Here is a 24,175-nt window from a genome sequence, read left to right as displayed (position 1 = left end):
ACGTGCGGGCCATGGTATGGTGCTTCGATGACCAATCTACCTGTCATGAAACATGCTATTCAATACCGCTTCAACCGCACGCGAGTTATGTGCCGGATATCCATCACGTTGGAAGTACATCGCCATTCTGTCATACAGTGAAACATTTTGTAGTAACATCTGTAAAACATTACGTAGGAAATCAGCATACATTGCACCATTTAGATTGCCATCGATAAAATGGGGGCCAATTATCCTTCCTCCCATATTGCCGCACCATACATTAACCCGCCAAGGTCGCTGATGTTCCACTTGTCGCAACCATCGCGGATTTTCCGTTGCCCAATAGTGCATAATAGGCCGGTTTACGTTCCCGCTGTTGGTGAATCACCCTTCTTCGCTAAACAGAACGCGTTCAAAAAATCTGTCATCGCCCCGTAATTTCTCTTGTGCCCAGTGGCAGAACTGTAGACGACGTTCAAAGTCGTCGCCATGCAATTCCTGGTGCATAGAAATATGGTACGGGTGCAATCGATGTTGATGTAGCACTTTCGACGCCGACATTTTTGAGATTCCCGATTCTTGCGCAATTTTTTTGCTACTGATGTGCGGATTAGTTGCGGCAGCAGCTAAAACATGTACTTGAGCATCATCATTTGTTGCAGGTCGTTGTTGACGTTTCACATGTGGCTGAACACTTCCTGTTTCCTTAAATAACGTAACTATCCGGCGAACGGTGCGGACACTTGGATGATGTCGTCCAGGATACCGAGCCATTTTGATCACAATAGCCATGCATCAACACGATATCGACCTTCTCCGCAATTGTTAAACTGTCCATTTTAACACAGGTAATGTATCACGAAGCAAATACCGTCCGCACTGGCAGCATGTTACGTGATACCACGTACTTATACGTTTGGTTCAAATGGCTCTGAGCACTATGGGACTCAACATCTTAGGTCATAAGTCCCCTAGAACTTAGAACTACTTAAACCTAACTAACCTAAGGACATCACACACACCCATGCCCGAGGCAGGATTCGAACCTGCGACCGCAGCAACCTCGCGGTTCCGGACTGCAGCGCCAGAACCGCACGGCCACCGCGGCCGGCCTTATACGTTTGTGACTATTACAGCGCCATCTATCACAAAGCGAAAAAAGTAGTCCAACTAAAACATTCATATTTCTTTACGTGCTACACGAATATGTAATAAAAAATGGGGATTCCTACTTTAAAAAACGCAGTTGATATCCGCTTGACCTATGGCAGCGCCATCTAGCGGGCCAACCATAGCGCCATCTGGTTTCCCCCTTCAAGTTAGACAAGTTTCGTTCTTTGTAGATTCTTCGTTTGACGCTTATTTCGTGAGATATTTGGCGCGGTCACGATCAATGGACCACCCTGAATAAGTTGTGGCCGTGGGAATATTGCTCTCCTCGCCACTGCAGCTGCCAAACAGCAAACGCGGAATTTGAGCGGCGGCTGCAGGTTGCCAGTGAGAGGCTTTGTTGCGGACGCCGTGTTGCGAGGTGCGGGGCGTGGACGCCCTGAAACCAGATCCCGGTGCGTGCGGCGTCAGCAAGGTCGACGCTCGACCCTGATCGCCATGTGGCGCGCCGCTTCCGTCCAGAACACGACCCCGGCGACGCAGCCGGTCGACTGCACCTTTGGCTGCGCTCACATTCCTGATATGTGATTTTAACCGAAACGGTACGGTCAGCGAGCTTACTTGAGATAGTTATTTATAAAGAAACTGGCCGGTTTTGGCACATACAGCAGACCATCTTCAGACTGATACAAGGTTTGCTGGAACTGGCGACGTGCCGAGCAGCTGCGTGTTGTCAAGACGACGACAGCTTCAGCAAATGGTGCAATCAGTCTGTAGACGGCCTCCTACATGTGCCGAAACCTGTCATTTTAAATAAACGATATTTTGCGATCGTGACTGTTTCTTCGTAAGTAATAGCCTGATAAGGGCTACCACAGGGCAGATATTGGAGCACCAGAGCGTTTAAATATCCACTCTAGTTTTTCATTACAGTAGGGCCGGTTTAGGCACAAGCGACACAAAGCCGCCGCTTGTGGCGCCAAGTTGACAGGGGCGCCAGAGGCACAACAACTGTGACATTTATACGCAGTACGTGCCACAGTTAGAAGCGGCTTCTTGTAACGCCACAGTGAGAGAGGCATGAGAGTGCGAAGTTTGTACACAGAGCTTTACACAATTAGTAGCGAAGACTATCACGGCTGAAAGTGTACGTGGGAAAATGAGGGAGGGGGAAGGCGTCAAATAAACTACTGGCCATTAAAATTGCTACACCAAGAAGAAATGCAGATGATAAACGGGTATTCATTGGATAAATATATTATACTAGAATTGACATGTGATTACATTTTCACGAAATTTGGGTGCATAGATCCTGAGAGATCAGTACCCAGAACAACCACCTCTGGTCGTAATAACGGCCTTGGTACGCCTGGGCATTGAGTCAAACAGAGCTTGGATGGCACGTACAGGTACAGCTGCCTATGCAGCTTCAACACGATACCACAGTTCGTCAAGAGCAGTGACTGGCGTATTGTGACGAGCCAGTTGCTCGGCCACCCTTGCCCAGTCGTTTTGAATTGGTGAGAGATCTGGAGAATGTGCTGGCCAGGGCAGCAGTTGAACATTTTCTGTATCCATCAAGGCCCGTACAGGACCTGCAACATGTGGTCGTGCATTATCCTGCTGAAATGTAGGGTTTCCCCGGGATCGAATGAAGGATACAGCCACGGGTCGTAATACACCTGAAATGTAACGTCCACTGTTCAAAGTGCCGTCACTGCGAACAAGAGGTCACCGAGACGTGTAACCAATGGCACCCCATACCATCACGCCAGGTGATACGCCAGTACGGCGATGACGAATACACGCTTCCAATGTGCGTTCACTGCGATGTCGCCAAACAAAGATGCGACCATCATGAAGCTGTAAACAGAACCTGCATTCATCCAAAAAAAAATGACGTTTTGCCATTCGTGCACCGAGGTTCGTCGTGGAGTACACCTTCGCAGGCGCTCCTGTCTGTGATGCAGCGTCAAGGGTAACTGCAGCTATGGTCTCCGAGCTGATAGTCCATGCTGCTGCAAACGTCGTCGAACTGTTTGTGCAGATGGTTGTTGTCTTGCAAACTTCCCGATCTGTTGACTCAGGGATCGAGACGTGGCTGCACGATCCGTTACAGCCATGCTGATAAGATGCCTGTCATCTCGACTGCTAGTGATACGAGGCCGTTGGGATCCAGTACGGGGTTCCTTATTACCCTCCTCAACCCACCGATTCCATATTCTGCTAACAGTCATTGGATCTCGACCAACGCGAGCAGCAATGTCGCAATACGATGAACCGCAATCGCGATAGGCTACAATCCGACCTTTATCAAAGTCTGAAACGTGATGGTACGCATTTCTCCTCCCTTACACGAGGCATCACAACAACTTTTCACCAGGTAACGCCGGTCAACTGCTTTTTGTGTATGAGAAATCGGCTGGAAACTTTCCTCATGCCAGCACGTTGTAGGTGTCGCCACCGGCGCCAACCTTGTGTGAATGCTCTGAGAAGCTAATCATTTGCATATCACAGCATCTTCTTCCTGTCGGTTAAATTTCGCGTCTGTAGCACGTCATCTTCGTGGTGTAGCAGTTTTAATGGCCAGTAGTGTAATAAGTCGCTTGTGTGGAAAAAAAATTCTCAAAACTGGCTTTGCATTAAGGCCACGTTACCACGTATGGTGCTAGAGTAAAACATCGAGTGTATGTCAACAGTTGTACATAGTGATCTGTGTTGTATTCTGTTACAGTGGCGTACGACCCGAAACTAGCCTGTACTGATTGTAGTGATTCATTAAATTTTAATTGTCTAGCAACCGGGGGAGAGATGGTAATTTATAGTTTCCTGATTGATCACTCGACGGTGTGCTAATGTCTTGGGTTAAGCGCCGTATCTCTCTCCGGTGTTTCACAGAGTGGTGGTGGTTATTCGCCCACGAATGGATACATCACATTCAGTTGACCCTTCGGGGTTAAAAGAGAGGAGTAAGTTAGACGGTGGCACCAAATTTCATTCCCTCGCTTTCCTTCTTTTCCACATTCTCCTGTACACTGCATAAGTTGTTATTGTGGTCACCTGTAGAATGCAGCTAAAAGTGTGACTGAATCTAAAGCGACTGAATTTCTTTGTTTTGGTATGCACAATGAAAAATCCAAGAAAATGAGTCTCATGTGATCTCAGTGAAAACGATAAACAAAGGTTATAAAAGCACTCCGTCTTCAGGCCACGAGTGGCCTACCGGGACCATCCGACCGCCGTGTCATCCTCAGTGAAGGGTGCGGATAGGAGGGGCATGGGGTCAGCACACCGGTCTCCTGGTCGTTATGATGGTATTCTTGACCGAAGCCGCTACTAATAGGTCGAGTAGCTCCTCAGCTGGCATCACGAGGCTGAGTGCACCCAGAAAAATGGCAACAGCGCATGGCGGCCTGGATGGTCACCCATCCAAGTGCCGACCACGTCAGACAGCGCTTAACTTCGGTGATCTGACGGGAACCGGTGTATCTATTGCGGCAAGGCCGTTGCCACACAAAGGTTATAAGAATTCTTTTTTTAATATATATTAAGTTTGTTGTACCTTGTGTAGACAGTAGCTTACGACTATTTTTAAATGTAGTTCCATCAACATATACCGCGGATCATTGCAAATGTTACAGATGAAGATAACCTTCATTTTACCATGCATTATGGTTCATGCCCTTGCCCTCTCCGCACAAATTACCCTTAGGAAGCAATTTTCTTCGAATATCTGCCAATTTAGAATTTTCAGCATGTCTTAATCTCCACTGAACCAGACAGTCTTTTAATCTTTTGTACTGCTTTTCGGTAAAGCAGTATACCAGTATTTGCTGCACAAATGTAATGTCTTTCGATTAGCTAGATACACGTTCCATAGATCATTGGAACGATATTTTATTGGAATAACTTGGAACGAGTCAATTTATACTTTACAAGCTGTGTATGCATAACACAGAACTATAAATTCATATTTCGAAATTTTTCCTTGACCTTTTTAGTGATTCTGATGTTTTTTGATATGCTAAGTTCACATGTACTGTTTCTTAACATATTAGACTCCTGTTAGCTCTATTCCATCAAATTTTTTACCAAGTCAGGCTTTGGACTAACTTTCCTTGTTGTATGTGCTGTAGGTAACTATTTAATAGATGAAATCTAGATATGTTGTTGTAAAACGACGGATTTCACGATCGGCCGCTGTTTTTTCTCCATTGTCCAACCAATTAATAATTCTTTGAAAAATATCATTAACAATTCTCTCTGTTGCTCTCTCTCTAATGAGAGTTATTATAATACTAGAATAGTATGTAAAAAGTACCAATTCAGGTTGCTGAATGTTAAGTGGAAGGTCATTCACATATGTAAGTAAGAGGAATGAATCCAAAATTGAATCATCTGTGGGACTCCCTTTATGATTTCTCCGCAGTCACTAAAATTTTCTACGTTTCCAAAATTGTGTGAATTATTAAGCCCAATTTTTGAGATCTTTTGTTAAGTGTGATTCATGTTAGCTGTGTGTAAAAATCAACATTTCCATAAAACTTAAGTTTTTCTAAGAGCGTAACATGATCAACAGAATGAAACGCCTTGGAAATATCACGAAAAATACTAGCTGGCGATATTTCACTATTTAAGGATTGTAATATTTCGTGGATGAATCTACAAATAGCATCTCAATGGAAAAACCATTCTGGAATCAAAACTGTGATATGCTAAGTAAATTGTTCCTACTTAAAAGTGAGACTATCCTTGGGTACACTGCTTCTTCGCATGTTGGAAACAGATGTCAGTAAGGAGACTAGATGACCATCAAGTCTTTCTTGTCACATTTCTTGTAAAGAGGCTCCACAATTGAGTATTTTAACCTGTCTGATGAAATTTCCTGTGCCGGTGATGCGTTACATAACATATCACTGAAAATATTAATCATTAAGTTAGAACATGTTTCAAATTCCATCAACACAATGAGCTTTCATTTTTTACAATTTTTACGTTTCTATCAATTTCAGTGAAGGATGTTGGTGCTAATTCTAGCTGCTTAATGTTTTGTGGAATGCCTTTTTTAGAATATTCTCTTACTTCAACAACATGATTAATCCAATTTTTGCTGTTGTATTTAGAAACGGATTGTTAAAATCACTCGTAACTTATGAATTGTCAGTCATAACATTGTCATTTAGTTTAATTACTTACTCTTAAAACATTATATCCTGTTCTCATTAACTAGTGTCACCGCTTTGTATGAATCCACCACAGGGCTGAAAAGTGCTATATGGTTTATTTCCGTTAATTATGCATCATCATCATCATCATCATCATCAGATAGTCAATTTACGATTGGGTGCATGTGAACTGTTTCAGTCTGAGCAGTGTCTTTGAAAATGTTATCAATGAGGGCTCTACCATGATGCCTCACATGAGTTGGAAAATCAACTACTGAAATTAAATTGAAACGCCCAAATAATGATTGTGGTTCATTATTTCCTGTCGTATCGTTTAAGAAATCTACTATGAAATCTCCACAGTTTCTTCTTGTCTGACAGGCAGTTCAGTAACACATCCAGATTTCTCATGAACAGCTGAAAGAGGTGATCTGTGGACTGTTATAATTACCAGAGAAATATTCGGAAGCGACAACCCACAAGGACGTGCTATTAGGTTCTGGCCTGCACAAAAACTATTGATTTCAAAATTTTCGACTTCGTGCTCAACTTTTACAGATGCTGCAATTTCTCCTTTTTCCATGGTAACTACACGAAAGTGACGCTAATATATAATCTCTGATACTTAACTCCTGCACCCCTGGTGTTCAGAGAGGCACAGAACGTCTATCATTTCAAAATTTTCCACATCTTCTAAACATACAAGAAGTTCATCTGTCTAATGTTTGAGCCCCTTAATGTTGTGACGAAAAAAATAAATTATAGTCCAGTTCGTCTCTAATTTATTTCAAGACTGTCTGTTTGTAACCTGACTGTAATCGAAAAAAATGTGTCCCTTTGACTCCAGTAATCACACAGATTTTGCCTTGTGTGTACGTGGCCCTCATTATACTTTCTAGAGAATGCTCAGCTAATCTGTTATTCTGTGTCCTACTCAGGCGCAGGTTATGTTTTAAAGTTATCATTATTCTACTAAGGAAGTGCAGAACGATGCTTGCTTTCCTCATGGCAGATAATTTGTTTAATATCATCGCGCATTGTTATACCCAGACAATTACTCTCATGACTGACCGCAACTGTGTCTCACGTGTCCAGTTTTCAAAAGAGGCTATATTTTTCTCGTTCAGGCAAATAACTTTTAGAATCAGTTACAAATAATTGCGAAAGTTTCAACTGATAATGCCTCTTTTATTCACAAATGTCTCGATCGCATTTTTAGATTTATGAAAGTTAATCGGTTTTGACACAAATAAGTTATAGGAAGTAACTTGTCAAATAGTCGTCTGTACTGTGTTCTTCTTAAGAAGAGACCTCATGTAAACATTTCACTATATGTTCTTCCAAACTTGCTGGATCATCAGCGGATTTCGTTTCACGTGGAGTGGAAGCCAAGATGTGTCGAGTACAGTCAAGAACGATAAATGGGACACATTTTATGACGCGCGTTATGCGCACATCAACTGAACTATAATACGGAACAAAAGGTTAAGCGACGCAGTTAACTCGGCAGCACAGGCCGGGCATCTGATCCAACTAACCTGCAGCGATGTGAATAGTTGCAGTAAAGACGTAAAAAGAGATTAGCAGAGCAACAATACCGCTTCTAATTTCTCTTTATTTTCAGACAGAGTGAAATACTATTGGGCAAAATTCCAGCAACACCGCACGCTTCTCAGGGGACCACACTGAAACCATAACACGCTTTCGCTCTTACCTAAAATAGTATTGCAATTAAAAACAAGAGTAATGAAAATTCCTAACTTAAACACAGAGTATTTTTTTCTGCGGGAGCTCAGTGTAACTCAAAAGTGTACTGCAGGGATTTCACCGTATAGTTTACTGAAGCTATTGAAGGCGTTATCCATAGTCAGTCGTCTGATAATTCTGAACTCCTTCCATATCCGAATTCGAGAAATACAATTCGGTACTGGAACTGACATCTGCTACATTGATAACGAGTCGAGCAACAAAAAAATGGTTCAAATGGCTCTGAGCACCACGGGACTTAACATCTGTGGTCATCAGTCCCCTAGAACTTAGAACTACTTAAACCTAACTAACCTAAGGACATCACACACATCCATACCCGAGGCAGGATTCGAACCCGCGACCGTAGCGAGTCGAGCAACAACAGTATCCACAAAGCCACCCAAGCGCCACAATTTCTCCTTTGCTTTTATTACGTGGAGCAGACGTGTGACAAGGCTTCGTATAATAGTTTCAGTACATCTGGCAGCTTAAATTTCTTGTTATTTCTCGTCACAAAGCCCTTAACTTGCCTCCAGAGCAGTTCTGTTGGGTTTATGTTGCAATGATACGGTGGCAATTGTAAAAATGCACCATTCGTATGGTGAGCTCGATGCTTTGAAAATTGTTTTCCACGTGTCTACAACGATTATGACTTTGGCTCAGGTGAGGCCACGTCTATGTTATAAAACGATGGATCTAGTGTAAATAAAATCTGATGTCTCATTTTTGTCCTAAAAATTTAATTTATTATGTTTTCTTAATTTAAACAATATTGGATAATCAAAAATTTATACTTGCATTGGAAACTGGATATTTGAGTGCAATATGTAATTATAAACGGGAATATGTGCATTTTTTGTAAAAAATGATAATTAGACAAGTGTTAATTATCGTATATTTGGTGAACTTTATATTTAAAAAATGGGGATGTTCCACAGTGAACGAAAAAACCGAAAACCAAACTGAGAGTTGAACCAGCGATTCACAGACTATCCCATATTATCATTCTACTACACCACCTATTTTTTTTCATCTATCCATCCACTTTACTAAAACGGCAAAAAATTCATGAATAAAGTCCTCGGAAAAATTCAGTGCAGATTTTTCGTGTGAACTTGTGAAAAACTTTAAGAACGATCCGTTACTCGCCACTTTTAAACGGTGCTCCACGCGTGTGTTTCACTACAGGGCAAGAAGCAGCTTGAGCCATTTCACCGACTGAGAAAAACTTTGACATAACAACACCAGTGTACGTGTGCTATGGCTGTTGACTAGTCATCTTGTTTGTGTTTGTTCAGATCAGGTTTATTCTTATGATGAACAAAGTAATGTGCTCATCGTGTGCTCCAGTTTGAAAAGACGATTCTTATTTCAGTGTTAAAAATATCAGAGTGCGTCTGCATGGACTTTTCCGGATAATATTCTACTATATAAAGCCAACGGCCTTGCCAAAGTGGTACATCTACATCTACATCTAAATGTATACTCCGCAAGCCACCCAACGGTGTGTGGCGGAGGGCACTTTACGTGCCACTGTCATTACCTCCCTTTCCTGTTCCAGTCGCGTATGGGTCACGGGAAGAACGACTGCCGGAAAGCCTCCGTGCCCGCTCGAATCTCTCTAATTCTACATTCGTGATCTCCTCGGGAGGTATAAGTAGGGGGAAGCAATATATTCGATACCTCATCCAGAAACGCACCCTCCCGAAACCTGGACAGCAAGCTACACTGCGATGCAGAGCGCCTCTCTTGCAGAGTCTGCTACTTGAGTTTGCTAAACATCTTCGTAACGGTTATCACGCTTACCAAATAACCCTGTGACGAAACGCGCCGCTCTTCTTTGGATCTTCTCTATCTCCTCTGTCAACCCGACCTGTTGCGGATCCCACACTGATGAGCGATACTCAAGTATAGGTCGAACGAGTGTTTTGCAAGCCACTTCCTTTGTTGATGGACTACATTCTTTAAGGACTCTCCCAATGAGTCTCAACCTGGAACCCGCCTTACCAACAATTAATTTTATATGATCATTCCACTTCAAATCGTTCCGCACGCATACTACCAGATATTTTACAGAAGTAACTGTTACCAGTGTTTGTTCCGCTATCCTATAATCATGCAATAAAGGATCCTTCTTTCTATGTATCCGCAATACATTACATTTGTCTATGTTAAGGGCCAGTTGCCACTCCCTGCACCAAGCGCCTATCCGCTGCAGATCTTCCTGCATTTTGCTGCAATTTTCTAGTGCTCCAACTTCTCTGTATACTACAGCATCATCCGCGAAAAGCCACTTGGAACATCCGACACTATCTACTAGATCATTTCTCTAATTAATATCCTGGTAGAACAATCGCCAGTTAGAAAGCCCATCCGCAAGCCGGAAGGCCGAGCGGTTCTAGATGCTTTAGTCCGGAACCGCGCGACCGCTACGGTCGCAGGTTCGAATCCTGCCTTGGGCATGGATGTGTGTGATGTCCTTAGGTTGGTTAGGTTTAAGTAGTTCTAAGTTCTAGGGGACTGATGACCTCAGAAGTTAAGTCCCATAGTGCTCAGAGCCATTTGAACCATTTTGAAAGCCCATCCCTTACAGATTCAAAACTGAATTATCACAGAAGGTGTTGGCTTTTGAGAACAGTGCGCAGGGTGTCTGGCTCGTAATGACAATTCCTTTTTGTTCTAGAAACTACATCTACATACATACTTCGCAAGCCACCGTATGGTGGATGGCGGAGGATAACTTGTACCACTACTTGTTATTTTCTTTCCTGGTCCACTCGCAAACAGAGCAACGGAAAATATTCATGTCTTCGTACCAGCCTTAATTTCTCTTATCTTCATGGTCCTTACGGCAGTAGAAACGTTCTGCAGTCACTTTCAAATGCCGACTTTCGAAATTTTCTCAGTCGTGTTTTACGAAAAGAACGTCGTTTCCGCTTCACCAATTCCCATTTGAGATCACGAAGCATGACCATATTACTCGTGTGTTGATCGAACTTACCGGTAACAAATCTAGCGGCTCGCCTGTGAATTGCTTCGGTGTCTTCCTTTGATCCGATCTGAGTCCTAAGTGGAGAAATCGGAATATTTCCGACAAATGCTTGTGTTGCAGTTCAATAGACGGGTGTCACCCGGGGTAGGCAGCCAGAAACATTTTCTCCCTGTTTGGGGATAATGCCACTGAACAGCGCACGGCAAGAAAATGGTTTCTCGTTTTAAGGAGGATCGTTTTGACATTACTGACTCTCCACGTTCAGGAAGACCTTCATGTTTTGATGAAGAGTATTTAAACGTATTAATCCATAATGATCCAGGTCAATGTACTGGACAATTGGCGAATGTGATGAACTGTGATCGTTCCACAATCGTGCGACGTTTGCATGCAAAGGGGGACGTTCAAAAATCAGATGTATTGGTGCCGCATGCTCTAAGCTATAATCACAAAAATCAGCGGGTGATCGTTTGCGCATCTCTGCTTGCTCGTCATCGACTGGCTCATGAACAATACCCACCATTCCTGTCCTGTATCGTTACTGGTGACGAGAAATAGATTCTTTGTGTTAACTTAAGGAAAAGAAAGAAAGGAATGGCTGAACTCAAACAAAGCAGCAACTCTCAGTACAAAGACCTGCGCGCATCCATAAAAGATAATGTTAAGCATCTCGTGGAAATGTGGAACAGCGACGGTGTGGTGTGCTACGAATTGCTTCCCCGAGGTGTACCTATCACCACTGACATTTATTGTCAACAACTGAGACGTCTTACAGAAGCAATCCAAGAACAACGAGCAGGAAAACTGCACATGAAGTGATGCTGCTCCGCGATAACGCCCGCTGGCATTCGGGGTGGCATTCCGCTAGACTGACAAAAAACGCTATAGAGGAGTTGGATTTGCGAGGTCATTCTGCACCCGCCTTATTCATCTGATCTTGCGCCCTCATATTTTCACCTTTTCCGATCTCTACATCTACATCTACATCTACATTTATACTCCGCAAGCCACCCAACGATGTGTGGCGGAGGGCACTTTACGTGCCACTGTCATTACCTCACTTTTCTGTTCCACTCGCGTATGGTTCGCGGGAAGAACGACTGCCGGAAAGCCTCCGTGCGCGCTCGAATCTCTGTAATTTTACATTCGTGATCTCCTCGGGAGGTATAAGTAGGGGGAAGCAATATATTCGATATCTCATCCAGAAACGCACCCTCTCGAAACCTGGACAGCAAGCTACACCGCGACGCAGAGCGCCTCTCTTGCAGAGTCTGCCGTAACGTTATCACGCTTGCCAAATAACCCTGTGACGAAGCGCGCCGCTCTTCTTTGGATCTTCGCTATCTCCTCTGTCAACCCGACCTGGTACGGATCCCACACTGATGAGCAATACTCAAGTATAGGTCGAACGAGTGTTTTGTAAGCCACCTCCTTTGTTGATGGACTACATTTTCTAAGGACTCTCCCAATGAATCTCAATCTGGCATCCGCCTTACCAACAATTAATTTTATATGATCATTCCACTTCAAATCGTTCCGTACGCATGCTCCCAGATATTTTACAGAAGTAACTGCTACCAGTGTTTGTTCCGCTATCATATAATCATACAATAAAGGATCCTTCTTTCTATGTATTCGCAATACATTACATTTGTCTATGTTAAGGGTCAGTTGCCACTCCCTGGACCAAGTGCCTATCCGCTGCAGATCTTCCTGCATTTCGCTACAATTTTCTAATGCTGCAACTTCTCTGTATACTACAGCATCATCCGCGAAAAGCCGCATGGGACTTCCGATACTATCTACTAGGTCATTTATATATATTGTGAAAAGCAATGGTCCCATAACACTCCCCTGTGGCACGCCAGAGGTTACTTTAACGTCTGTAGACGTCTCTCCATTGAGAACAACATGCTGTGTTCTGTTTGCTAAAAACTCTTCAATCCAGCCCCACAGCTGGTCTGATATTCCGTAGGCTCTTACTTTGTTTATCAGGCGACAGTGCGGAACTGTATCGAACGCCTTCCGGAAGTCAAGGAAAATGGCATCTACCTGGTAGCCTGTATCTAATATTTTCTGGGTCTCATGAACAAATAAAGTGAGTTGGGTCTTACACGATCGCTGTTTCCGGAATCCATGTAACACCAGACCCCGTCAGATCACCGAAGTTAAGTGCTGTTGGGATTAACTAGCACTTGGATGGGTCACCGTCCGGGTATGCCGAGTGCTGTTGGCAAGTGGAGTGCACTCAGCCCTTGTGAGGCAAATTGAGGAGCTACTTGATTGCGTAGCGACATCGGTCACATAAGCTGACAATGTCCGGGAGAGTGGTGTGCTGACCACATGCCCCTCTGTATCCGTATTTGGTGACGCCAAAGGGCATGGGATGACACGGCGGCCGGTCGGTACTCTTGGGCGTTCAAGGCCTGTTCGGACGGTATTTGTTTTCGTTCCACTATTTCACAGACGACAACATCATCTGCAAAATTTTGGGACTGGAATTCATCTTATCTAGCAAGATATTAATACAGCGTGAACCATAGCACGAGGGGTGTTTTTTAAGTAAGTACCGTTTTGAAATTTAAAAAAAAAGACGTGCTAAGATATCTCAATAATTTTGTTTTTACATGAAAGCTTGTACCTTAAAATGCGCACTGACGCCATTACAGGCTGATTATTCCTTGTTTACGTTGTGTACTGAGTGTTTAAGATGCCTCCGATAATCGTGAGTCCCGCCGACTGTGAAGCACGGTCTGTTATAAGATTTCTTAGTTCTAAAAGCCTAAAAGCGATCGATATTCATCGTGGGATCTGTACAGTTTACGGAGAAAACATTATGAGTGATGGAATGGTAAGAAAGTGGGTGAGAGCATTTAAAGATAGTCGCACAAATGTGCATAATGAGCAACCGAGTGGGCGTCCTTCGGTCGTCAATGAAAGTTTGGTGCAGGAAGTGGACAATAGGTGAAAGAAAGCAGACGCTTTACGATTTCCTCCTTGCGGGTTGACTTTTCTAATGTTTCTCGTAGTGTTTTGAATGGCATTGTGACCGAGCACTTGAATTACCGAAACTTGTGCGCACGTTAGGTACCGAAAATGTTGATGGATGTGCACAAAACCAAACGTTTAGACAGTGTATTGATTTTCCTTGAGCGGTACGACGGAGATGATTTCGTAAGCCAAATTGTTACGGGCGATGAAACGTTGGTGGCCTACGTCACACGAGAATCAAAGCAACAGTCCGTGGAAGTTGAGCAAGGGCATCGTTTTGCTGCAAGACAAGGCCCGTCCGCATATGGCGAATCAGACCAAAGATCTCATCACATCTTTTCGATGGGAAACTCTAGATCATCCTCAATACAGCCCCGATCTTACGCCCAGTGACTACCATCTGTTCCTGCACTTGAAGAAACACCTGGGCGGTCAGCGTCTTCAAGACGATGACGAAGTCAAAACAGTGGTAATGCAGTGGTTAACAAGTCAGGCGGCACACTTCTATGAGGAGGGTATTCAAAAAATTGGTACAACGTCATGACAAGTGCCTCATTATTGACGGAAATTATGTAGAAAATTAGATTAAGGTACAGGGTTTCGTGTAAAAATAAATTATTAAGATGCCATAGCACGTCTTTTTTTAATTTCAAAACGTTACTTACTTAAAAAACACGTCTCGTAATTACGTCAGACTGAGACACAAACGATTATTAAAAAAAAACATGCTTCGTAATTACGTCAGACTGAGACACATACGATTATTCTTCCATATTGCTGCATGATGCTACACAGAAAAACACATTGTGTTATCGTACGTTCGGTTCAATGTCGTATAAGAAATTATTTTCTGTTTTAAATATCTGCCGCCGAATGGCTCGTTTGGTGTTACGAGCTGGATTTTTGTGTTAATTTTCCTTTAATAACTCGTTTCTAGGTAGCTTATGCGATCTGAACTTAGAATATTTTTCAATTCTCCAGCCAGCGATTTCAGAAGTATGACAACAGAAGCCTCCCAACGTCCTGCGGGCGAAAACGCATTTACCATCTACGTTGCACCACTTGCTGCATATTCGTCAGCGTCGCTTTGAAAATGGCTGAAACGGCACCATGCGTGTTGGGCCACTGTGTTCCATCGATCTGCCTACAGGCATCCCCGGCCCAGTGTTGTGGCGGGAACGGCGGGTTTTTCGGAGGGGGGAAGACCCGCAGTCTCACTGGAACCGGAACCACAGTGCAGTCCGTGTCTCGTTCGTCAAAGGCGCGACCGCTGCGGTGAAGGTATTTTGAAAACTCAGCAGCGCCAGTAGTTTAGGTGTCAACCCTCACCCTTCTTTATAATCACCTTGCCAATGACTGTATAAAGTGTTCTCGCAGATTTTTAACGCTTTTCGTTACTTCACGTCTTGCACATCAAACTTCAATTACGTGAAGCTTCTCTGTGTCAACGGTTCCGACCTCAAGCGCCAGGTTACAAGAGGGTGGCAAATGTACAGCAGAAGGAAAGGCAACTGGTTTGTAGAGTCACATCCGCGCCGTGTTCATACAAACAAGAATGGGGCTGAAGAATCTACTGTGGCTTTATTGAAACAACGATCCTAACATTTGCCTGCAATTGTTCAAGGGAACTGAAGATAAGATACATCAGGATAGCTGAACTCTGTATTCCAGAATAAAAATGCTACACTACGTACCTCGGCGTCCATAAAGTTGATTATTATTAAAGTAATTGATGACATTTATAGGAGGTTCGATGATGGATATAAGACGGGAATTGATACAGTTGCAGTGTAAAAGTGTGTCCATGGGTCAGCAGCTCCATCTGAGTGACTGTGTTAGGTTTGATGTTTAAAACCTTCCCGGGGTATAGACTGGTCTGTGAAATTTCAGGGAACTGCACGGTATCAGTAACTTCATGACACGATATTTCGCGAATGTATACCGAGCCCCTCTATTTAAGACCGCGCCGGTATATGCGCATTACTTTTTATTAATGTGGCTGCCAGGGGATGTAATGTCTCTTTCTGCTATAAGTTATGTGAGGATTCTATTAAGTTCGTGAAGTTAAAGTTCGTAAAGCTATCTTTCATAAAACCTCGTAAGAAACAATTACAAATAAGCAATATTATATTTGCAGGTTGCCAAATTAAACTTTAAATTCTGATTGAAAACGAGCGCCAGGCTCCCTACAAATAATATCAGATGCGTTAGCGCAATAAAATTTATTCAAAGACGCACCTGACCTATAATAAATTGTATCACTGAAAAGAGTCACTTTATGATAAAATAATCTTGTGATTTGATGCTTATTAATTTTGATAGTATTTTTAAATAAGTTCTTCTGCTCCGGCTTCGTTGTATTTCCTGTGGAGATAAAAAGTTTAAATGCACCGCGTAACGGCGGCCAACTTTCTCAGTCAAAGATGATCGCAACTACCTCCGCAGCAGCTGCAAAAAATGCTACACAAACTCTTGCGTTATAACTAATGTGGGGCTCCTTAAATGATTACTCTGCATTCCAGATTAGCTTATTATATTTTCGTAACTCTTTTACACATCAATTATGTTCTAGTAATTAAATGAGAGCAAGACAAAAGCTATCGCAATACAAACGTACCTTCTCACTCAAACAACAGTTAAGACACAAGAAAACGTCAGAAGGCGACTAAGATGATTGTCTTCCAGTCCTTTTATAATATAACAAACATTATAGTGTTCAGTTCTTTAGTTTACACATATGATCTTATACTACGGAGAATAATGTGTTTTTTCTATCGATAAATTGTCTTTAAAGTTATTTCGTCACTTTGTCTGTATCACAATTCGGCATTGAAGTTCACACAACATTACGCATGTATAGTTCTTTTGTCGTTATTTATATTGTTCATGTCAAATATATGGAAAGGGGCGCTATAGGGAGAAGGTTGCAGGAGACATCACTTTCTCTCGTGGATGTCAAATAACGATCTGGCGTATGAACGGTAATGAAGGATCGAATACGTAAGCTTCCGCGGCTGGTGTCAATCTTATTAAAATCCTTCTGGGTACAGGCCTTCTTAAAATAGTAAAATAGACCATAATAAAATAAACCCACGTTTCGCATGTGTTGGATCGGCCTTCCTCAGGGCCGCTCCAACACGACCGAAACGTGGGTTTATTTTAGTATTTTAAGTATCTTATTTGAAATCGCAGCAGTTCGCCCAAAAGGATTTTAATGAGGTGATGAAGATTATCCTTCGTGAGTGTGGTGTGTCATATAGTGAAATTGAAGTCAGTTTGTGGCATGGGCTCTTGGCAGTCTTACAGTGACGCTAGTGTGGAGATGGATAGATCAGTGGGCTACGAAATTTGACACCTCGTTCAGTGATCGTCACAATCTCGAAACTTTTGATACGATGTACAGGAAATAGTGTGTCATTATGTCACCACTAGAAAATCTGAAAAGGGAAATGCAAAGGCTCAATCTAGATATAGTAGGGGTCAGTGAAGTGAAGTGGAAGGAAGACAAGGATTTCTGGTCAGATGAGTATCGCGTAATATCAACAGCAGCAGAAAATGGTATAACAGGTGTAGGATTCGTTATGAATAGGAAGGTAGGGCAGAGGGTGTGTTCCTGCGAACAGATCAGTGACCGGGTTGTTCTAATCAGAATCGACAGCAGACCAACACCGACGACGATAGCTCGGGTATACATGGCGACGTCGCAAGCTGAAGATGAACAGATAGAGAAAGTGTATGAGGATATTGAAAGGGTAATGCAGTATGTAAAGGGGGACGAAAATCTAATAGTCATGGGCGACAGGAATGCAGTTGTAGGGGAAGGATTAGAAGAAAAGGTTACAGGAGAATATGGGCTTCGGACAAGGAATGAAAGAGGAGAAAGACTAATTGAGTTCTGTAACAAGTTTCAGCTAGTAATAGCGAATACCCTGTTCAAGAATCACAAGAGTAGGAGGTATACTTGGAAAAGGCCGGGAGATACGGGAAGATTTCAATTAGATTACATCATGGTCAGACAGAGATTCCGAAATCAGATACTGGATTGTAAGGCGTACCCAGGAGCAGATATAGACTCAGATCACAATATAGTAGTGATGAAGAGTAGGCTGAAGTTCAAGACATTAGTCAGGAAGAATCAATACGCAAAGAAGTGGGATACGGAAGTACTAAGGAATGACGAGATACGTTTGAAGTTCTCTAACGCTATAGATACAGCAATAAGGAATAGCGCAGTAGGCAGTACAGTTGAAGAGGAATGGACATCTCTAAAAAGGGCCATCACAGAAGTTGGGAAGGAAAACACAGGTACAAAGAAGGTAGCTGCGAAGAAACCATGGGTATCAGAAGAAATACTTCAGTTGATTGATGAAAGGAGGAAGTACAAACATGTTCCGGGAAAATCAGGAATACAGAAATACAAGTCGCTGAGGAATGAAATAAATAGGAAGTGCAGGGAAGCTAAGACGAAATCGCTGCAGGAAAAATGTGAAGACATCGAAAAAGATATGATTGTCGGAAGGACAGACTCAGCATACAGGAAAGTCAAAACAACCTTTGGTGACATTAAAAGCAACGGTGGTAACATTAAGAGTGCAACGGGAATTCCACTGTTAAACGCAGAGGAGAGAGCAGATAGGTGGAAAGAATACATTGAAAGCCTCTATGAGGGTGAAGATTTGTCTGATGTGATAGAAGAAAAAACAGGAGTCGATTTAGAAGAGATAGGGGATCCAGTATTAGAATCGGAATTTAAAAGAGCTTTGGAGGACTTACGGTCAAATAAGGCAGATGGGATAGATAACATTCCATCAGAATTTCTAAAATCATTGGGGGAAGTGGCAACAAAACGACTATTCACGTTGGTGTGTAGAATATATGAGTCTGGCGATATACCATCTGACTTTCGGAAAAGCATCATCCACACAATTCCGAAGACGGCAAGAGCGGAGAAGTGCGAGAATTATCGCACAATCAGCTTAACAGCTCATGCATCGAAGCTGCTTACAAGAATAATATACAGAAGAATGGAAAAGAAAATTGAGAATGCGTTAGGTGACGATCAGTTTGGCTTTAGGAAAAGTAAAGGGACGAGAGAGGCAATTCTGACGTTACGGTTAATAATGGAAGCAAGGCTAAAGAAAAATCAAGACACTTTCATATGATTTGTCGACATGGAAAAAGCGTTCGACAATATAAAATGGTGCAAGCTGTTCGAGATTCTGAAAAAAGTAGGGGTAAGCTATAGGGAGAGACGGGTCATATACAATATGTACAACAACCAAGAGGGAATAATAAGAGTGGACGATCAAGAACGAAGTGCTCGTATTAAGAAGGGTGTAAGACAAGGCTGTAGCCTTTCGCCCCTACTCTTCAATCTGTACATCGAGGAAGCAATGATGGAAATAAAAGAAAGGTTCAGGAGTGGAATTAAAATACAAGGTGAAAGGATATCAATGATACGATTCGCTGATGACATTTCTATCCTGGGTGAAAGTGAAGAAGAATTAAATGATCTGCTGAACGGAATGAACAGTCTAATGAGTACACAGTATGGTTTGAGAGTAAATCGGAGAAAGACGAAGGTAATGAGTGGTAGAAATGAGAACAGCGAGAAACTTAACATCAGGATTGATGGTCACGAAGTCAATGAAGTTAAGGAATTCCGCTACCTAGGCAGTAAAATAACCAATGACGGACGGAGCAAGGAGGACATCAAAAGCAGACTCGCTATGGCGAAAAAGGCATTTCTGGCCAAGAGAAGTATACTAATATCAAATACCGGCATTAATTTGAGGAAGAAATTTCTGAGGATGTAAGTCTGGAGTACAGCATTGTATGGTAGTGAAACATGGACTGTGGGAAAACCGGAACAGAAGAGAATCGAAGCATTTGAGATGTGGTGCTTTAGACGAATGTTGAAAATTAGGTGGACTGATAAGGTAAGGAATGAGGAGGTTGTACGCAGAATCGGAGAGGAAAGGAATATGTGGAAAACACTGATAAGGAGAAGGGACAGGATGGTAGGTCATCTGCTAAGACATGAGGGAATGACTTCCATGGTACTAGAGGGGGCAAAAACTGTAGAGGAAGACAGAGATTGGAATACGTCAAGCAAATAATTGAGGACGTAGGTTGCAAGTGCTACTCTGAGATGAAGAGGTTAGCACAAGAAAGGAATTCGTGGCGGGCCGCATCAAACCAGTCAGTAGACTGATGACCAAAAAAAAAAAAAAAAAAAAAAAAATGTCACCACAGTTCAGCTACATCTGTAAGCCCCGGGCCACCATGCGCTGCGGTTGGAGGGTAGATAGTAAATCACAAGTATTTCTCCCATTGTTTTTCCATTCCTGGACAGTACGTGGCAAGAGAGATTCTCATCACTTCTCTGAAAATGTTTAATTACCCCAGCTTTTGCGACGTAATCGTTACCTGGGGGTGTATAATGAAGAAACTTGTTTCCGAACTTGTTATATCACTACGAGGCGTGTTCAATAAGTAACGCAACACATCTTTTTTTCTGGGAAAATGATTCCAATACATCATATTATCCCAACTCTTTGGGTACAAAGCTGTGTTTTTCAACATAACCTCCCTTCACTGCAACGGCCCTACGCCGCCTTACAGTGAGACCCTATATGTCTCTAATGGTCGACGTAGGTGCCAACGTATTGCTGCATCAATAATTTCCCCATGATCCTGCTGAGTGAATCCTTCAATGGGCGGATCAAACAGAAGGGAGGTGCGAAATCCTGGTTGTAGGATGGATCAGAAGAACAGTGCAACGAAGTTTTGTGAGCTCCTGCCGGGCGCGCAGACTTGCGCCAAGGCCTTACGTTGTCATGGAGAAGGAGAAGTTGGTTTGCATTTTTTGGCGACAAACACGCTGAAGTAGTTTCTCCTACACTACTGGCCATTAAAATTGCTACACCACGAAGATGTGCTACAGACGCGAAATTTAACCTACAGGAAGAAGATGCTGTGATATGCAAATGATTAGCTTTTCAGAGCATTCACACAAGGTTTTCACCGGTGGCGACACCTACATCGTGCTGACATGAGGAAACTTTGCAACCGATTTCTCATACACAAACAGCAGTTGACCGGCGTTGCCTGGTGAAACGTTGTTGTGATGCCTCGTGTAAGGAGGAGAAATGCGTACCATCACGTTTCCGACTTTGATAAAGGTCGGATTGTAGCCTATCGCGATTGCGGTTCATCGTATCGCGACATTGCTGCTCGCGTTGGTTGAGATCCAATGACTGTTAGCAGAATATGGAATCGGTGGGTTCAGGAGGGTAATACGGAACGCCGTGCTGGATCCCAACGGCCTCGTATCTCTAGCAGTCGACATGACAGGCATCTTATCCGCATGGCTATAACGGATCGTGCAGCCACGTCTCGATCCCTGAGTCAACATATAGGGCCATTTGCAAGACAACAACCATCTGCACCAACAGTTCGACGACGTTTGCAGCACCATGGACTATCTGCTCGGAGACCGTGGCTGCGGCTACCCTTGACGCTGCATCACAGACAGGAGCGCCTGCGATGGTGTACTCAACGACGAACCTGGGTGCACGAATGGCAAAACATTTTTTTCGGATGAATCCAGGTTCTGTTTACAGCATCATGATGGTAGCATCCGTGTTTGGTGATATCGCGGTGAACGCACATTGGAAGCGTGTAATCGTCACCTGGCGTGATGGTATGGGTTGCAATTGGTTACACGTCTCGGTCACCTCTAGTTGGGATTGACGGCACTTTGAACAGTGGACGTTACATTTCAGATGTGTTACGACCCGTGGCTCTACCCTTCATTCGATCCCTGCGAAACCCTACATTTCAGCAGGCTTATGCACGACCGCATGTTGCAGGTCCTGTACGGGCCTTTCTGGATACAGAAGCTCTCCGACTGCTGCCCTGGCCAGCACATTCTCCAGATCTGTCACCAACTGAAAACGTCTGGACAATGGTGGCCGAGCAACTGGCTTATCACAATACGCCAGTTACTACTCTTGATGAACTGTGGTATCCTGTTGAAGCTGCATGGGCAGCTGTACCTGTACACGCCACTCAAGCTCTGTTTGACTCAATGCCCAGGCGTATCAAAAAATGGTTCAAATGGCTCTGAGCACTATGGGACTTAACATCTGAGGTCACCAGTCCCCTAGAACATAGAACTACTTAAACCTAACTAACCTAAGGACATCACACACATCCGTATCCATACCCATAGCAGTCGCGCAGTTCCAGACTGTAGCGCCTAGAACCGCTTGGCCACTCCGGCCGACCAGGCGTATCAAGGCCATTATTACGGCCAGAGGTGGTTGTTCTGGGTACTGATTTCTCAGGATCTATGCACCCAAATTGCGTGAAAATATAATCACATGTCAGTTCTAGAATAATATACATATTTGTCCAATGAATACCCGTTTATCATCTGCATTTCTTCTTGGTGTAGCAATTTTAATGGCCAGTAGTGTATTTCCTGAGGGTAGCACAATACACTTCAGAGCTGACTGCTGCAGAATGGAGGAGGACATAAGGCATAATAACCACTTAAGAGTCCCAGAAGACCGTCGCCAGTACTTTACCGGCTGAGGGTGCGGCTTTTATCTTTTTCTTCAAAGGCGAGGTGTTGTGGCGCCCCTCCATGAATTGCCATTCTATTTCCTGCACGAAGTGATGAACGCTTGTTTCATCACGTGTAGTGATTTCGGCAAAAAATTATCATAATCAGTCTCGTGAAGCTCAAGCTATTCCGCATAATGGTCCTTCGTTGATCTTGACGGTCTTCCGTTAGCGGCGGGGAAGACAGCGGCCACACACCTTTGAGTGCACCAACTGGTGGACGAGTGTGTCAGCACTGCCAACAGAGAGGCAGCGAGGTGTTTGACATTGATCTGTCGATCACCTCGAATGAGTGTGTCCGCACGTTGCAACATAGCAAGAGTCACAGTTGTGTGCGGCCGGCCGGCATGCGGGATATCGGCCAGATTTGCGCGACTGTATTGTGATGATGATAGACGCCTCCTCCAACGACTCAAAGTGCGTTTGTTCACTGCCAAGTCTCTGTAGGCCTTCTGGAAGCACCTACAAATATCTGTGATGCTCTTGTTTTCCGCCAAAACGAAACTCAATGACAGCTTTCTGCTTGGGACGTACCTCCGTTACCGATGCCATTTTTAAGGCTTCGTATAAGGCTAAAAGGCTACGTACAATGCTGCCACCTACTGAAACTTCATGAAAGTATAGACTGAGGCAGGAATATTCCAAGACGTCCCACAGCCAATTCCGCATTTTTCCAAGCGAAAATGGCCGATAGAAATATGTGTTGCATTACTTACCGAACGCCCCCGATAGGTCTCTCGGCTATTATGAGCGAGGCTCTTCGTGATGACAACGCCTTTGTTACAACGTCCCGCACTGCAGTTTATTGGGAATTTCTGGGACATTTTCACATTGACCAAACAAATTTGTGTCGTAGGCACAGCTCTTCTTTGATTATCTCTTCTGCTATTTATGCTTCGGAAGAGTCCCAGACAGTCGAACAGAGTTCAGGGAATGGCCTAACGACGCTTCTGTTAAGGACAGCTTTCGTGTTAGAGTTTTACTTCCTTAGAATTCTTCCTATAACTTCAGCCTGGCATCTGCATTCTCCATTGCTAGATTTATGCGGCCGTTTCACCTTGCATGCTCGGAAGTTACTCCTAGATACTTCTAGAAACTGATTGGCAGCCATGTGGTCAAACGATATTGATTCTTTTCTTCTATTTACGTGCATTGTTTTACCTTTGTGTATCAGGGTAATCAGAAAGTTTCCATTCGAAGTTCACACCTAACCCTTGCGTACACGTCGGTGCTTATAAACAAAAAAATGCTTCAAATGGCTCTGAGCACTATGGGACTCAACTTCTGAGGTCATTAGTCCCCTAGAACTTAGAACTAGTTAAACCTAACTAACCTAAGGACATCACACACATCCATGCCCGAGGCAGGATTCGAACCTGCGACCGTAGCGGTCTCGCGGTTCCAGACTGCAGCGCCTAGAACCGCAGCTTATAAACAGTATAACGGGTACAAGTGCAGATATTTTTATATATGGTACCGCAATATGTACACACATCAATGTTTTGATTGTTTTTTCTCTATACTGAAGGTCACATAATTTGCTACCTCACGATCT

General features: G+C 43.4%; 1 protein-coding gene across 2 annotated transcripts in view; it reads left to right on the top strand.

Annotated features, from left to right (window-relative positions):
• The window catches only part of LOC126482332 (uncharacterized), a 652,552-nt gene that overhangs the window by 90,220 nt on the left and 538,157 nt on the right, over positions 1 to 24,175 (top strand). The window lies entirely within an intron of this gene.

This window comes from Schistocerca serialis, chromosome 5 (genome assembly GCF_023864345.2).
Source record: "Schistocerca serialis cubense isolate TAMUIC-IGC-003099 chromosome 5, iqSchSeri2.2, whole genome shotgun sequence".
NCBI classification, from domain to species: Eukaryota; Metazoa; Arthropoda; class Insecta; order Orthoptera; family Acrididae; genus Schistocerca; species Schistocerca serialis.
This window is presented reverse-complemented; position numbering and strand designations above follow the sequence as displayed.